The 17,896-nt window shown below is 56.4% G+C and overlaps 1 protein-coding gene across 1 annotated transcript in view; it reads right to left on the reverse strand.

Annotated features, from left to right (window-relative positions):
• The window catches only part of plxnb3 (plexin B3), a 47,757-nt gene extending 33,628 nt beyond the window's left edge, over positions 1 to 14,129 (reverse strand). The window contains exon 1 of the mRNA XM_088933903.1: positions 13,917 to 14,129. The gene's annotated coding sequence lies outside the window, so the exon portion shown is untranslated. The remainder of the gene's footprint in view (positions 1 to 13,916) is intronic.
• Between the last annotated feature and the right edge of the window lie 3,767 nt (positions 14,130 to 17,896).

The following is a 17,896-nucleotide window of genomic DNA, read 5'->3' on the forward strand; positions in this document are numbered from 1 at the left end:
CAGCACACCTGCTCCTGGCCCTGCTGGCGCCGGCGCTGGCGCGCGACCCCCGCCCCTGCCAGGGGGAACAGGCCCCAGCTCCTGTTGGAGAAATCCAGGCCTTATCCGGGATGGCACTGCGGGGAAAGAGAACGTTTGCTCGCGCTGCCCAGCGCCAGACCGATCCGAGTGGTTCTGAGCACCATGGCCAGGTCCCCCTCTCTCTCTCCCTCACTTCCCGGCCCCCCGAAGACACAGAGAGCACCCGTGTGAGAGAGAGCCCCCTGTGTGTGTGTGTGTGTGTGTGTGTGTGTGTGTGTGTGTGAGAGACAGAGAGAGCACCCGTGTGTGTGTGTGTGTGTGTGTGTGTGTGTGAGACAGAGAGAGCACCCGTGTGTGTGTGTGTGTGTGTGTGTGAGACAGAGAGAGCACCCGTGTGTGTGTGTGTGTGTGTGTGTGTGTGTGAGACAGAGAGAGCACCCGTGTGTGTGTGTGTGTGTGTGTGTGTGTGTGTGTGTGAGACAGAGAGAGCACCCGTGTGTGTGTGTGTGTGTGTGTGAGATAGAGAGAGCGCCCGTGTGTGTGTGTGTCCATGTGTGTGTGTGTGTGTGACAGAGAGAGCGCCCGTGTGTGTGTGTGTGTGTGTGTGTGTGTGTGTGTGTCTGTGTGTGAGACAGAGAGAGTGCCCGTGTGTGTGTGTCCATGTGTGTGTGTGTGTGTGTGTGTGTGACAGAGAGAGCGCCCGTGTGTGTGTGTCCATGTGTGTGTGTGTGTGTGTGTGTGACAGAGAGAGCGCCCGTGTGTGTGTGTCCATGTGTGTGTGTGTGTGTGTGTGTGTGTGTGTGTGTGTGTGTGTGACAGAGAGAGCGCCCGTGTGTGTGTGTGTGTGTGTGTGTGTGTGTGTGTGTGTGTGTGAGACAGAGAGAGCACCCGTGTGTGTGTGTGTGTGTGTGTGTGTGTGTGTGTGAGACAGAGAGAGCACCCGTGTGTGTGTGTGTGTGTGTGTGTGTGTGTGTGTGTGTGTGTGTGAGACAGAGAGAGCACCCGTGTGTGTGTGTGTGTGTGTGTGTGTGTGTGTGTGGGCGAGGGCTGCGGTGCCACAGTGCTGACTCGCGCGCTGCTCTTTCATGCCAATGCTGTCCCACATTCCCCAGCCCCCGGAGGCTCCCTGCCCTCCGCACATGGCTGGACCCCAGCCCGGCCGCGCGCCCCCCCCGGAGCGCCCCTCTGCACATCAAAGGCAGCGCCTCTGTGCTGCAGCGGAAGCCGGGAGACCCCCTCGCCGTCCCAGAAAGCCCCCTTTGTGTCATCAATGGCTCCACTGTGGCCCAGGCTGACCTCTGACCCCCCTGGCCGCAGCCCAGTTTCCAGCACGTGAAGACGCCCAACAATACGCCCTTCTCCACATCCGGAGATCGGCCGCTGGCTTCTGGACGCCCTCCCGCGCTGGGCTGAAGGGGTTTCTAGATGTGGGGTTTTAGTTATTCGGTTTGAATTTTGGGTCACGCTTTAAGAGTAATGAAGGCTCATGTCAACCCAGGCACAGCGGGCGTCTCCAGCTGAGAGTTGAAGAGTATACACCTACTGTAAGCTGCTCGCCAATTCACATCAGCTCCTACATTTCTTCTGGACCTGCTGTGACTTTGGGGTGTCCTGTCAGCATGGTATCTGCTGACATGAACAGACTGCTCTTACGACAAGCAGCTCCACCCGAAATAGCTTCTGTAGAAGTGGCTCTCACACATGCCCGCACACACACACACACGTTTAGAGCAGTAAACACAGTGCAGCCTGACTCCAGGGCGAATTATCATGTCTCACAGGTGCCGATGGCGTAAGACAGCTGTGTGCACAGGGTACCAATTATACCGCTGCTCCCTTCGCTGACACTCGCTATTACACAGCCTGTAATCTGCGCTGGAACCCCAGCGCTCGGAGAGAGAGAGGAACAGAGTAAGGGAGAGCAGTGAAATACTGGCTCTTGGTATAAAGCAGCGACCAGAACTTCTGTCACCAAAAAGGGCCCTGCTGAGCCCAGAGCTGAGCCCAGAGCTGAGCCCCCTCAGCCAGCTGGTCCTGAAGCTCACAGCACTGAGCCACACAGACACCAGCCAGCCACACGACAGCTCTGCAGAAACGCCACAGGTCAGAGCCAACCACATCACAGCACAGATCAAACATCAAGATCTCACCCGCTGGAGGACACACCAGCACAATACAAACTGGAACGGTACTGGGCAAACGACAGCAAAGAGAAACAGACAGCCTGGACACAGAAACTAGACACAGAGGGACCTGGCTCAGTGATTACTGGCTGGACAGAGACTGGACACAGGCAGACCTGGCTGTCCAGAGAGGACAGGCTCAGTGTCCACAGCCTGGGCATAGAAACTGGACACAGACAGACCTGGATGCCCAGAGAGGACAGGCTCAGTGTCCACAGCCTGGGCATAGACAGTGGACACAGACAGACCTGGCTGTCCAGAGAGGACAGGCTATGCTCCCCCTGCCAGTGGGGAGAAGCAGAGCCAGAGATGCACTTTCAGCTGCCTTGTGAGAAATACTCTGGGATCAGACAAACATTCTTCCCTAAAATATGGAATCTAATTCTCACACCTGCCAGAATCAGAACATCTTCCTGTCCTCCTGGGAGAGGAAACTCAGCCCTGATCTCCTGTCACAGCCTGAGAAACCGAGAGCGAGCCTCTCACACAATAATGTTTTTTTTCTTGTTGCAAGTGTCCAATAATGATATGTTTTTTTGTAAATGTCTGTAAATGTTTTGCTAATTGTTACCGTTTTGGCAACACTCGCTCGTTGGTCATGCCAACACAGCTCTCGAATTCGAGAGGGAGAGGGGGAGTGGGATCGGGAGGGGGAGAGAGTGCTGAAAAGCGAGGGAAGGAGACAAAGGGAGGGAAGCGAGAGGGAAAGGCGAAGCAGACAGAGGAAGAGAGACGAGCGAATTCCAGCACACAGCAGCGTATTGTTCCCGACGGGAACACACTGCACGGCTTCGGGGAGGAAAAGCATGAACATCGGGCGCAGGTTCTCGCACGGACTGTGCAGGTCAATCAGGACAGCACGGCGCGCTCAGCCCCTCACAATCCACTCCTCCACGCCGAGGGGACGAGCGCGTCCTGTGACCTGTGCTGACTGCCGCCTAACTGGATAATTACTGAGCCAGGGGCAGATTTAATTAACCACTTAATATACAGCACGGGGCCGGCGAGGGAGGCAGGGAGAGATGTTAACTGTTAATGCATCTGCGTGGGTTTTTTAAGCCACTGAAGTGCTTCAGCAGCACTGGGCCTCTGGGCCTCCATCGCGACAGCGAAACAAAGGAAGAACAAGATCTTCCAGAGGCAAGCTCGTCTTCAGGGTGCGATACACCTGGTCGCCTGAAGCGCTACACCGCGACACGCCGTGGGCTTTCCCTACTCTGGCCAGCGCGTTCGCTCGGGAGGTAACTTCAGTCTGGCCAGAAACACACTTGCAGGATCTGTTAGAGGACATCAAGCAACAAGAACAAGCGGTCTAAAAGAACAGGCTACCAGCTGGACTAGATACTTTCACAGCCCGGTCCTGCCACGGCCAGCACGCTGAACTTTAACCCTGAAAGACAGCAGACACCTGCTCCACCTGGAGTTCCACAGAAACGCCCCGGGGCTCCACAGAAACTGGCCAGACAAGGTATCCGACCAGCCCTGGGCACTTCCCCATGATCACACAGTCCACAGTCCGCAGTCCAGTGGGCTCAGACCCCTGACAGGTGCCCACCTGGCCAGCTGGCACAGAGCCTCTGTGAGCTGAGCAGCTATGACGTCCAGCTGAAGCAGCGGGCACACACCTCACGAGCTGGACCGGTCCAGAACCCTGCCCAGAGGTGCGAGCTGGACTGGTCCAGAACAGGATGCTGCCGAGGTACAGGCTCTGTGAACCGAGCCGGGAGGTGGACACAGGCTGGCCAGAACTCCTAGAGACCAGCGAGGGGCGTGGCCAGCAGGGAAGCGAAGACGCAGACACTCACGACTGGAGGGAGCAGGGCTGCTGGCTGCCCCCGCCCAGGACAGACACACAGCTGCACACACCAGCCCAAGCACATCCACTTCCATGCCCTAGAGACAGGTTCTGCAAGCAGAACTGCGCCGAGATGTCTACCTTGTCCTGATAACGCCGGTGTTCAGGTCTGTACAAGGATCTCACTGGTCTCCTGTTTGTCGGCTCACCCCCTATGCACTGACAGATCACAGCTGCAGGCCAGTGCGTGCAGTCCTGTCCACTCAGTCCCCCTCTTATGAAAGACAGGGAGACGGTAATGTGTCAGGAAAGGCACCGTCTGTTCAATTTTAGGGCTTTGGCGACACTAATTAATCAGTCAGGCCAATAAAGAGCTTTGCCTCTGAGAGAGGAGGTGGGTGGGGGAGATTACAGCACTGCTTATATCAATATCAGTGGGGGTTACTGGACCACTTCAAATAGGGGTGGGGAACTATGTTTCTTTATACTGGGGCGTAGGGCCTCAGTACTGGGAGACAGGCATCACAGTGTAATTCAGACAAGTAAGAAGAAAGCTTAGTGTTGTCACATTGCGTGCAGTGCATGAGAAGCTCCATCAATACTTGTATTGTCAAGCACATGAAGCAGACACAAGGAGGGGAGGGAGAGAGAGACGGGCAGAGGGGGTGTTTGCGAACGCTATGCTCTCCCAGAGTTCCCGTGTTTGCTCTGCCAGGCGGCCGGAATGCGTGAGGGAAGAGGGGCGAGAGGAGAGCTCCCGTGTTGACAGAGAAAACACCGCCAAGGGCAAACACTCCCCGAGGAAGAGAGCGGACAGGAGAGAGAGAGAGAGAGAGGGGAGGAGGGAAACAAAAGAGGTGAGCAAGACCAGGAGAACACAATAGGGAGGGTAAACAGGCTTGCTCTGACAGCGCCGTGGAGAGAGGAGTGACCCAGGTCGTGGCTCGACACTGGATATTGTCAACCAAGAGTGATCCGATACTGCCTGAACAGTGCATGGACACCAGAGACTCCCCTGTCACACTAAAATCATCCAATCCAGGTTTCACTGCCAGCTGTACACTCTTCTGCACAAGCCCACACGCACACCCTGCTGCACGTTTCAGTTCTGTTACCTTATTCTTAGTCAATCTGCTCTTTCACTTCTCCCATGACCTGAAAATACTAAGCACATTATATCTGCTTTCAGGGTTTGTCAGCGCAGTGTGTACAGGAGGCCAGCACCTCAGCACACACCCTGAAACGGATCGAAGATGTGCTGGAGTAGGAATCGGACCAGTCTCCCAGACAAAAACCCTGGACTGGGTAACCAGAGGACTGGAGCTGGGAATCTCCCAGGGTCCTGCAGCTCCAGTCCTGGAGGCCGACGGGTCCTTTCCAGGTTTTTTCTCCAGCAGAGCTCAATCAGTGAGCGTGCTCACCGGGACACTTCGACTGCCCTGCTCAAGCCCCAGCTGTAACCCTGCAGACCGGCGCTTAGCTGCTCCTCTGCAGGCTGAGCCCCTCTGTCTGGGGGCTGCTCCCTAATCCGCCTGTGTGGCCGCAACACTCTTTTTCACAGCTCTAATCCGAAAGGATCAGCCGAGAAACCCGAGCCCAGTCGACCCACAGCAGCCTCCTCCTGACAGACTCGCACTGCCTGCTGCGGTCCTGCTCTCATCTTCACCGTCCTGCTGAATACGGACTTGCGTCTAAGTGCGCCCAACCCCAGCGCGTGCAGAGTAAACGCCCCTAGATCGGCCCGCATTCTGGTGCACGGTAGAGCTGATGAAGTCCCCATGACAGTCTGAATAAGGGATGACAATAACCTGATTAAACATTAACACAAAGACGTAAGATGTGCTTGGATCACATGATTAGCAAAATGACCGAGCAGTAAATATCCTCGTGCGAGTAAGGCTGGGAACCCGGCGATTCAGTCCTCCGCACGCAGTGATGTCGTCTCCTTGTTGCCCGTAACCTGGCCCATCCAAAACGCAAACAGTCTTTTCCAGCCATTCCATCACGGATCGGCTTGTATGCTGGGGATCGTGGTCTTGCTGGATGACCCATTTTCTGCTCGGCTTTCAGAGGATGAATGGAGGCCCTGATATTCTCCTCTCTGTTCACTGACACAGCGTTGAATTCATGCTTCCGTCAGGGATGGCAGGCTGCCCAGGTCCCAAACCAGCAGATACTCCCAGCACCGCGCTTGGCACTCAGGGTGAGTCTTGCTCCTGCAGGGCAGCGTCTGCTTTGCGCTACACAAAGCGCACAAAATGCTTCTCATTGTGGTCAAAGTGTTACTTTGAGAACATTCTGCCAGGGGTCTTGTGGGGCGTCCAGGTGCTCTTTGGTGAAGCCGAGACAGGCTGTATCGTTCTTCCTCGCTGTCCTCCCAGTCCTCTTGCGACGGTGGAGGTGTGAAAACTGTCATTAGTGGTCTGCAGGTCCTTAGATGGGACTCCCCGGATGATTGCCTGGGCTGCTCTTGGGGAGATCTCAACAGTACAACCCGTCCTTTGGTCTCGAATATTTCCCATTAGCAGACTGTTTGTCTGACAGCGGATAGATGGAGCCTCTTACGTGTCTCCATGGTTTTGTAACCCTTTCCAGACTGCTGAGCATCAGCTACTGCCTTTCCCGAGGTCCTGTTGAAATCTCTTTTGATCAGGGCGAGACAAGTGTCCACCAGCCTGCGTGGAGAAGCCCAGGCTGCCCAGACGCAGTCCCTGTGTACCTGTTACCCGATTCCTTAACCACCTGATCCTCCTCTCTAGTAAACTTGAAGGAACACTTATTATCTGATACACGTTGCTTCTTAATTATTCCGTTTTTCTACTTCATATAAAAGACTATTGCAATGGTAAATAGAAAAAAAAACTTGAGGTTATTTAAGAAAAGATCAGTTCCGTTTCGAACAAGACTGGAAGACTCTCTAATTGATATAATTATACTGGAGATACACCATCGTGTTCTCTCCACTGCAGACTTCTTTCCCAGCTGCAGGCTCTTGTACAAACTGTGCCGACTGTGGAAAAACGGCACATTGAGCTCAGTGTGCTTTAGCTTCGTGCAGGTAAGCACACGCACTCACAAAGCCAACAAGCACGGAATTAACTGCCACTGCTGGATCATAGGAAAACCAGGAGTGCAGCAGGAACAGATCCCTCTTCCTCTGACCCTCTCACAAGAGGACCCTAGTCTAGAATGAGCTCTCCTGCCCGAAAGGAAACAGGGTGGAAAAAGCTTGTAAGGCAGATTTTTCCAAAACAAAATGGGCCACTTCCCCACCATCCCCCCCCCCTCTCTCTCTCCCCTACCCCTCTCCCCCCCTCTCTCTCGCCCCTGCCCCTCTCTCCCCCTCTCTCTCGCCCCTGCCCCCTCTCTCTCCTACCTCTCTCCCCCCTCTCTCGCCCCTGCCCCCCTCTCTCTCCTACCTCTCTCCCCCCTCTCTCGCCCCTGCCCCTCTCTCTCTCCTACCTCTCTCCCCCCTCTCTCGCCCCTGCCCCTCTCTCTCTCCTACCTCTCTCCCCCCTCTCTCGCCCCTGCCCCTCTCTCTCTCTCTCTCGCCCCTGCCCCTCTCTCCGCTCCCCCTCTCTCGCCCCTGTCCCTCTCTCTCTCGTCCCTGCCCCTCTCTCTCTCGCCCCTGCCCCTCTCCCCTCTCTCCTGTCTGCTGGTGTAGACTGGTGTGACCAGTGTGTCAGGACAGCGCTGTACACATTTGCATTCTCGCAGCGCAGACAAGGCAGAGTTTTGCATACCTGTGTGCAGGTGGTAGCACACCAGAGAGCACGCTGACTGCTGCACACACACTGCTTGACAGTGAGGCACAGCAGCACCTCTCATCGAGTTCCTGTTCCCTTCGACACACACACACACTGCAGGGTGCAGCCAGCTGCAGTAAATGTACACAGTTCTATCAACCTTCGTCATCATTTGCTCACAACCTTCTCTCTATGGCAGCACAGCCGCGCTGCCACTACTGTCAGCAACAGGAACCAACACGAAATCCAGGACTGGGATTCCAGCCGGTGGCCACAGGTGCCTCTGTGGTCACTGACCTTAAATGGCCCCTGTGGCGGGTGTGCTCATCAGATAACGGCGCTGACAGGAAGAAAGGCAGATCTCCTGAACTGCACACCAAAGGAAGATGGAGTGAGATAAACCTGCATGAGTGTCTGGTGTGCGCTGGTCAGAAACACTGTCCCAGGACAGTAATGCTGGGCACTGAAGACACTGGCAGTGAATGAAGCTGATGTTTGCCTTGGTGAGGATTTACTGACAGAAGGTGGTGGGGCGGAGCGCTGGCTCTGTGGCCCAGGATCTGCGCCTGTGGCTGGAAGGTTGCTGGTTCAAATCCCGCGGCCGGCAGAGGAATCCTACTCCGTTGGGCCCCTGAGCAAGACCCTTCACCCAAACTGCTCCAGGGGCGCCGTGTAAATGGCTGACCCTGCGCTCTGACCCCCAGCTTCTCTCCCTGTCTGTGTGTCTCATGGGGAGCAAGCTGGGTTCTGCGTAAAAAGACGAATTCCTAATGCAAGAAATTGTATAGGGCCAATAAAGTGATCTTATCTTACTGTTCGCTCTGCTTAAAAGAAACCAGGGCTCAGTTTTAAGAGCTGTGGGACACCAGAAGCGACCAAATTTTGCTCAGCGATCGAACATTAATTATAAATTAGCTCTGGCTCCTGGCAACTGCATAGGCAGCGCCATGACGAGATTCCTCAGCGTTATGATGCAGGTTCCATCGCAGGCTGCTCGTTGCCAGGCAACCACACAAACAGTGGGACTCCCACTTCCCGAAATGGCTATTCGCTACCAGATTTGGCAGAGGAGCAACAAACACTGCCGCCGCCCCAGGAATGTTAATTTCTTGCCCTGCACAGACCCTCTTACTGCGACGCACACCGACACAAACGCACACCCCTTCAGGTCTTGTCAGGCTCCCCGACACGAGCAGAACCCCCCCAGCGGCGCCCTGGCCCACACACCCTGGCCGCTGAGGATGCTGGGTACCCCGAGCAGGAGACGCAGGTGGGAGACGCGCAGGGGGTGGAGCGAGCGAGCGGGTCGGCGATGGGGCAGCCCCTGTCCGCACGCCGGTCTGCTCCTCTCCCTCCCCCCGTGCAGACGCAAGGTCCACGATCAGTTCCTGCTCACCTCGCCTGCTTTGAAACTGGCTGGGCCAGCGACCGGAGAAGACAGGGGGCGCAGGGGCCGTGCTCCAACTCCGAGGCGCAAGAGAGACGAGGAGTGAGTGATGGTGACGAGCAACAGCGCACCCTGCTGGCCTGGGGAGGGAAGGGGGCCTGCAGACATGGCCGCCGCACGCAGTTCTGAATGGCCTCCTCTCTAACATTCAGAGAAACTCCCCATCCCTCCACTCTCCAGCAGGGGGCAGCCTGCCTACCCAGAGACACTGCGAGGAGCTGAAAGTATTCAGTCCCTGCAGTCTGCACAGGGTGTCCAAGCCAACACCAAGGGTGATTACAGCTGAGCGGGGGTTCACCGCGAGGGTCGGGGTCCAGGAACGAGCATCAGGGTTAGTTTTCAGACTCGAACCAGTCAGTGCTTTTCTGACAGCTAGGGCTAAGGTAGAGCACATGCACAAAGACAAGCTGATGCAACACAGGAGGAGGAGGAGGAGGAGGAGGGAGATCCACAGTGGACAATGGTGGGGTTTTTCATCCAGAAGGCAGCGTTCCAGAGCGCAGGGCGTTGTGTCATCAGAATGTGACGTCACCACGAGTCAGAGGGCCAGGACAGGCTGGCACCGACAGCCCGCCGTGCGGGTTCATCCCCGCAGGGCCAGCAGGCAGGGCGAGAGAGACAATGGGAGGAAGAGAGGAAGAGCGAGGGCTTCCGCCAGAGACCGCGAGCGGGCGGAAAAGTGCCGGAGCGGAGCGGAGGAGACGCACCCTGGACAGACCCCGAGAGCAGAGCAGCCCAGCCCGCACTCAGGCCGGAGATCAGAGTTTATCAACCAGGCGCGGCTCTAATCCGGGAGGAGAGTAATCCTGCAATCTGCTGGAGTGGCGCGGCGCGGAGGGGATTAGCTGCTGGGGCCGGAGAGGAGATAAGAGAGTGAACGAGAAGGGGAGCCGGAGACCCCCTCTCCCCCCGTCTCTCACCCTCGCACTCAAACCCAAGCGCAGCTGTATTGCCAGGGGAAAGCAAGACCAGTTTCAAAACAAAAACCCCAAAAAACAGTGCGAACGAAACTGAATCTCTCTCTCTCGCTCTCTCACTCTGCATCTCCCCCATCCTGGAGATCCAGCGGTGGCAGCTGTGCCGTTCGAGTGCAGAGTGAGCAGCAGCAGCGCAGGACGCACTCCCCCCCCCCGCCACACACTAATCTCTCCGCGGACAGCGCGCGCGTGTGTCTTTAATCCTGCAGTGGGAGCGTGACAGTGCTGCTACCCTGCCCCCCCCCCCCCCCCAGCTGGGGCCTGAGAGTGCCCATGAACACACCGGTGAGCCGGACCTCAGGAGGACAGAGCCCGTGGAGACCCTGAGGGCTGGCTTCTTTAACACGCGCTCACAGGGACAGAACAGTCCTCAAGGCCATACGTGGCTGTTAACTTACAGTCATCTGAACCTGCAACAGAAAGCAGGCAGCTCTGCTGTGACAGTGCAGGTCCTGTGGACTCATCGCCTAACAGCAGTCAGGAGGCCATGCTGGACCCCACCGTGAGGGGCAATATAGGTCAGCACACGCAACACATCCAAGAACATACATAATACATCCAAGAACAACATCCAACGCATACAAATGTGTCCACATGCCCACAGGGGTCAAGGGGCATCTTTCTCTCTCAGGCTGTGACTCAAACCAGTCACTGTGTCAGCGAGTCCCCCTGACTATTCGTGTTCTGAGCCGGCCGCTTCAGGGGAGGTCGTGGGCTCCTATCGCCCCGCAGTTGGATCCATTCCAGGATTTCCTCCGAGCCGACGTGGGGCGGGGCAGGGCGGGGCAGGGGGAACAGGGAAGCAGGCAGCCCTGGCCAGCTGGACTCGCGGGGCTCTGAACAGGCGCCTCTCAGTGATCACCCGCCCGAGACCTGGAGCACTCGGCACACCTGACCGAAGTCGGGGTGAAGCCTGAGACAAGGTGGGGGGGGGAGCAAACAGCTCAGGACAGCGCTTTCACCGGCGAGGATGCAGGGAAACGTCCTCGCTCCTCACCTGACCGCTCTGATACGAAGGCTCTCAGACCTCCCAGGCTGAAGCAGTGCACCCCTTTCCCCACAGCGGAGGCCGGCGTGCACCCCCCTCCGAGAGCCGCTCAGCGCGGACCTGCAGGGACACAGGCCTCATCCTGTCCCACGGCGTCCCGCCAGAACAGGAGCCAATAGCAGCAGCTGATAACCTGGCTTGTTAGCCTTCGGGAACAACTGGGAAACACCTCATCGGGACTCGCGCGGCTGCCGAGTCCCGGGTCGCATTCCACCCTGGGCCACCTGCTGTGTGGAGTCTGCATGTTCTCCCAGGGCCCATACGGGTTTCCTCCCACCATTCAAAGAGCTGCTGGAAGGGGAGCTGGCGTCCCTGATTCTCTGAGGCGTGTGCGTGTGTGCCCGGCGATCGACTGGCATCCCACTCAGTGCAGCCCAGCCCTATACTTACACACGGGCACTGTGACCCTGCCGGGCACAGGCAACTTCCTGTTTTTATAACCGTTGTCGTTCCTATTATCGTTATCATTTACTGGATTTGAGAAGCTGGGTGTGTTGCAGCCGTCTTTATTCAGACCGTCATATCCACTCCCTCACCGCACTCTTCTAAAGAACAGCAGCAAGACAACCGCTCTCTGATGGCTGACACGTTCAGACAGAGCGGGACGAGGAGCGGATCCGTGTGTTTCAAAACGCCCTTCTGACTTCTGTCGCCCGAGCGTATTTTGCGAATTTAGTGTGCATTTGACTCGTTTCCGAGGTGAAGATAACGTTTCACGAACTCTAGCTGTGTGACGGGAGGGGGAAACGAGTCCAGTACACCTGTTAGGTCAGTGTGAAATGAGACAGAAGGTTAATTCGGCAGGAATTCGCGGGTCGTCAACGCAAACGTACCAAAATGATCGTGACAAGCTTGACGTATCCAGCACCTGACGGCTGGGTTAAAAATGAATAACTGCCGTGCGGCGGAGCCCTGCTGTCAATCTCTGACAACGCCTGCCTCGGAACCACAGTGGGCCGGAGAGAGATGTGAGGAAAAGGCGACATTTTGGACCCGTGAAACTGTCGAGGATGGCGACGACCTCTCGAGCACAGGGCACGGGGGGGGGGGCGACTGCGCGCGAGCTCCCGGCATTGCGACCCCCCCCCCGCGTCAGGTCCGAACCACCCGCGAACCAGCCCCGACACGACGCCGCCGACGTGCCCGCCCCACACAGCTGTTTCACAAAGAAAAACCGAGCGGCTGCGGCCGACCGAACCGAACTTCCCCGGGCCCTGCTGGAGTCGGGCTGCAGAGCTCGCCTCTCCTTCAGCACCAGCAGTTAGCCCATCCACTCTGGCCAGAACCTAGGTCCGTTTTCTGATGTTTCACTGCAAATAACAAAGCAACTCAAAGATTCCAAGGGGGTGACTTTCTATCGAACTGTTTCCTTATCAGACTTGCGGTGTTGTTCGTCTAAACGCCACCCGCTTCAGGACAGAACCACCACGGCCGACCGCAGAGGCACCAGGTAGCAGATCTTAAATATCAACAACGTTTGCATCAGAAATCCACCCCCCACCCCTCCAACAAAAAGCTGTTCGCTCCAAGACCGGGCGAAGCTTTTATCTCCTGGAGATCTTTCCGAGACCTCTCAACGGGACGGACATCACCGGCAAAGCGGCGCTGATGCTGGTGGTTACAGAACAGGTCCAGAGATACGGGACCGCCTGCGCTGTTCGCTCCTGTACAGGTCTGGTCGGGACGGGTCTCGCCTGGCCTCGATGACGCCGCGCTCAGCGCGCTACGGACACCGAGAACCCCCGAGCGGTCCGGTCCGGTCCGAGAGCCGGCACGCCCCTGCTCTCCGGACCGGCTCGGTCCAGCACACAACGACAACAGTAAGAACCGAGTCATGAGGTAAAGGCTTTGAGACAAAGTAATTCTCTGCGGCTAGAGCGCGGAACTAGACTTCTCTACCCAGCCATCGAGTAAGTAATAACGGGTCCCCTCTCAGGGCAAGGAGGGTCCGTGTGGCCGAGCCGAGCTTTGAACCCGGAACCTGCTGCCCGGGTAACTGGGCCATCTGGAGTAGCCTCACAAAAGCTCGGGTTTGGGCTCGACAGCGGCGCTTGCTGACGTTCAAAGGAGCACAACCCCGAACTTATATATTTTTTTAAAAAGCCCCTGCTTGCTCGAAAGCAATTCACGGATTGTGTTTCACGGGGGTTCACGGCGCGACGAAGGCAGGGGATCTGGGAAGATGAGGAGGTCGGCGCTCACCCACAGAGCTTCGGAGCAGGACCCGAGGGGAACATCACCCTCCAAAACCGCACCAACAGCTCACTGTCCCAGGGCCGGACCCGTCCTGCAGCGTTACCCGAACCGAAGACGGGTTTCTCAGGTGCGGGTCCCGGGGCGGCGCTCTCCGGCACCTGCCCCGGCATCGCCCCGGTACCCGCCGGTCTGGACTCGGGCCGGTCCGACAGGCACGAACCGTCCCGACTCGCCGCCGAACTGCTGCCCTCAGGAGTTGGCGGGGGGGGGGGGGGAGGCTGAGCGCCTGATACCGGACTGGAGAGAATTCTCGCGCGGAGGAATGCGGGGTCTTCTCGTGTTTTACGAAGACAAAATAAAACGTATGGTCAGAGACGACACGGGGACGTCCACGGCTCGGGGCGTCGTACAGCGCAGAAAACCAGCGCAGGGTGTCGACTCGGCGGCAGACACACCTGCAGTCACCTCTGTCTGAAGTTCGTGCGCAAACAGCTGGGACTTACCTCTCGCGCAGCGGACTCCCCGAGCGAGCGCTGGGCTTCCTATCGACGAGCCAGGTGGGCACAGAAGGACATGAATATCGATCATACGGCAATATCGCACCAAGGACCGCAGAAGAGGTCCGGGGGTCTGGCCGGAGGGAGTACTTTCGGACGACACAACAGGTTGCCGACGAGTCCCCTGTCGCAGCTCCAAACTTCCCAAGCGCACGGGAGCCAAACCCACAATGCATTACGCCGTGGGTCACACTGAGGGAGTGTGACCAGGCCCCCTTCCCCGGCAGCGCGAGCAGGCGGAGCGCGGATTGGCGCCGGCCCACAGCGCCACCTGCCGGCCGCGGCGCAGCGGCGCAGCGACGGGCTCCGAGCTTCTCCAGCAACGGACCCGCGCTGTTTCACTATTTTTAACTTCTTATTTTTGAACTTCTTACTTAACGATGAAGTGATCCACAAATACAACATCCGCAATACATTGTAAAATAATTGACAGCTTATTTACAGTAAAATAATTGAAGTAAAATAATGTTCAGCTTTCATCTTTCATGTTTTGATCGTATTATTTTTTTACACACCTGAAGAAGGCTCCACGGCCGAAACGTTGTGTTTTCTCTCTTCTCTTTTCAGCCTGGAATAAACCTGTGACTTGTTCCTTTGCAGCCCACGCCTGCTGACGCAGCTCCCCACCCGAACTCTTATTTTTTGTGTACATAATGAGCTGTTGACATAATGACAGTAGGGGTGGGAAGTTACAACTAAGGAGTGACGCCCAACGTAGGACCGCACTTGGTCATCGGGGGAGGAGAGAGCGATCTCCTCACCAGCCGGATTAAAAGAGCATCAACGGGATTTCATGACCTTGGTTTAAAGGAATGGAACTTGCTCCGCTCGCTGCACTGGGACACTGTTCGGAGATTCGGTTGCAGTGGGAACAGCGCCGCCTACTGCTCCACTGCAGGCATTGCGCGCCAGCAGCCCCCCTGCACAGCAGGTTCTGGGGTGCGGGGGGGGGGGGGAGCGAGCAACAGCTTCACCCATCGGGCTTCAGGGAGACCCGTGGGGACCGGCCCCGAGAGGAACCGAGCCAGCAGCGACCCGTCAGCGACGCGTCCCGGTACGGACCTGGCCCAGCCTTTCGAGCCTCTTTCCAATACTCAGCGCTCTCGCATCTTCAGGAATTACACCTGGGTTGTGGGCGGCACGGCGGTGCGGTTCTGGACCCGGGGTGCTGTCTGTGTGGAGTCTGCATGTTCTTCTCATGTTCATATGGGTTTCCTCCCACAGGCCAAAGACATGCTGGTGGGTTAACTGGCCCCGGTGTGTGTGTGTCTTGCACCCTCCCTTGTGCCCCATTGCTTGCTGGGATGGGCTCCGGCTCCTCTGGGACCCTGAACTGGTAGAAGGGGTCACAGGGTGGAGGGTGAGTGAAGACCCTCATGCCCGGCGGTCCCTGTCCCAGGACAGCTCTTCCGCTCCACTCTCTCGGCAGCTCAGGGATTAGCTGTGGGCAGGTCTGATGCATCGGTGTAGAATTCCTCAGAGCTGTCCCGGGTGACTTTTATTAATCGCCTCCTGTGAGGGGAGGATGAACTCACACGCTGACTCATCACGAGGCCTTCGAGAATGGAGTGTGGAGGGGCCCCTCTTGCCAGCTCAGCGCTGCTCTTCCTTGATAGCGGTGTTTGTGGTAGACGGTAGAGGAGGAAAGTGGAGTAATTTCCCCAGAGATTCACCTTTCCCAGGTGCTGTGCTCCCTGTTTTGGGATCAAATCAATTTCCTCTTTATCTCCTCCATGTCTCCAGAGTGGAACAGCTGGAAGAGCGCTTTACAGGTACTGGGGATCCCCTCCACCACCACCACCAGTGTGCAGCCCCACCTGGATGATGCGACAGCAGCCAAAGTGTGCCAGGACTTTGGGGTAACACCCCTACCTTTTTAGAGAAACACCCTGGGATTTTGAACGACCATGGACAGTCAGGGCCTCGGTTTTACGTCTCATCTGAAGGACGGTGCCTTTTTTACAGTATAGTGTCCCCATCACTATGCTGGGGCATTAGGACGCACACAGACCACAGGGTGAGCGCCCCCTGCTGGCCCCACTAACACCTCTTCCAGCAGCAGCCTTAGTTTTTCCCAGGAGTCTCCCATCCAGGTACTGGCCAGGCTCACACCTGCTGAGCTCCAGTGGGCTGCCAGCTGTGAGTCGCAGGGTGACACAGCTGCTGGCCTGTGCACATTGTCCTTCTCTCCCCCTGCACTCGTACAAGGGATGTAGCAGCAAGCTGAGCTGATTAAGAACCAGTTATTCTAAATTAATTACCAAAGACCAGATTTCCTTCTAGTTGTGCCAAAATGCGAAGGGAGACAGTACATTTCCTACCCTTTGAAGCACAGCTCTCTCTCCAGGGTTTGCAATATTTCATTCAGTTACTGAATGCAGAGAATGCAGCTCCTTTTAAAAGCCGGTTTCTGGGGGTTTTGTCCGACTTGTACAAGTTTCACACACACACAGATCAGTAAGTTTCCTGCCTTCTACTTTAGTCTTAGCCATGGAAACCAAGTTAACTGTGAACGAAAAGAAGGATTTTAAGTTTATTAACAAAACCAAGTTAAATTGACACGAATAAGGCAGGTCGTCACTTTGCAGAACTTTCAAAACGAACTACGTCTCCAACACCGGGAGACTCGGAATGACTCAGGAGCTGGACCTGCCAGATCCCCCTCCGGGCCGCTTCCTGTGGGCTCTGCGCTGGCTCGGCCCGCCCCTCCCTTCCTGAACCGCTCCAGCCGGCCCACGCTGCACAGCTGTGCTTCTGCCACGGGCCAGGGAGCTTCCTCTGGGATGCAGCCATGTGATTTAGAGGATCCATCCAGCCCCTCCGTTCCCAGTCCGAACAAGGACTGCTTCCCGCAGGAAGAGGAGCAGGTCCACCTCCGCGTTGAGCACAGGGAAGACTGTTCTTGCTCCACATGTACAGCACTGCCAACCTGCGGATCTGAAACGCTCCAGTTTACATTCAGCTACAAAACACGAGCACATCGGTCTTCAGATGCCCGCCGGTGAACCGTGGAGCTGCTCTACCAGGGGGAGGGTTCTTCCACTGAGCTCTAACTCCAGATCCTGGGCCTCGCGGCCGACAAGGGAGACGGTCTTGGAGACAGAGCATCCAGTGGGCTCCCAAGTTTCCCGCAGATCTCTGCCTGCCGACTGCCCGGGCTTAGGGCAGCTGCAGGAACGTGCTAGTCTAACAGCATGACGGGAGCCAACCCTGCTTCAGAACAACACACAAACATCTGGCCTCTTCGCCCTGGGCAGCGTCGTGCTGCCCAGCACTTTGACGGTGAGCCTCCCGGAGGTCTCCTGGGGGCCCTGTCCGGGCTCCTGGACAACTGGACAGCGCTCCGTTCTGCCCCAGGATGATCCCGCCTCAGTCTCCAGGGCAGCGAGAGCCCAGTGTCAATCAGAAGGCAGCTCCTGCCAGTCAGTCTGGGAGCAGAGCAGATGCCTGCACATGAATACCTTCATCAGCTTGTTTTTAAAAAGAGTTCAATCACTCTGCCTGCTATATACTATAGTATTATAGTTCTCCATCAGCCTGCATTCTATTATAATACAGCGGTCAATCAGCCTGAATCCTGTGTTGTATTATAATACAGCGGTCAATCAGCCTGAATCCTGTGTTGTATTATAATACAGCGGTCAATCAGCCTGAATCCTGTGTTGTATTATATTGCAGTGGTCAATCAGCCTGAATCCTGTGTTGTATTACATTACAGCCTTCAACATGACAATGGTCGTAGTATCCTCGAATGGAGAAATCAGACTGACAAACTCGATCCAATAACCATGTATTTTGCAGCGGGTGTGAACAGAATAATGGTTATACCATAACTTTCAATTCAGTATATCCCTATCCCAAAATACATGCAGAGATAAACCTGAAATCAAAGGAAATGCATGACAAAAAACACTGAACCACGAACA

Source organism: Atractosteus spatula, chromosome 2 (assembly GCF_055471065.1).
Source record: "Atractosteus spatula isolate fAtrSpa1 chromosome 2, fAtrSpa1.hap1, whole genome shotgun sequence".
Lineage (NCBI taxonomy): Eukaryota > Metazoa > Chordata > Actinopteri > Semionotiformes > Lepisosteidae > Atractosteus > Atractosteus spatula.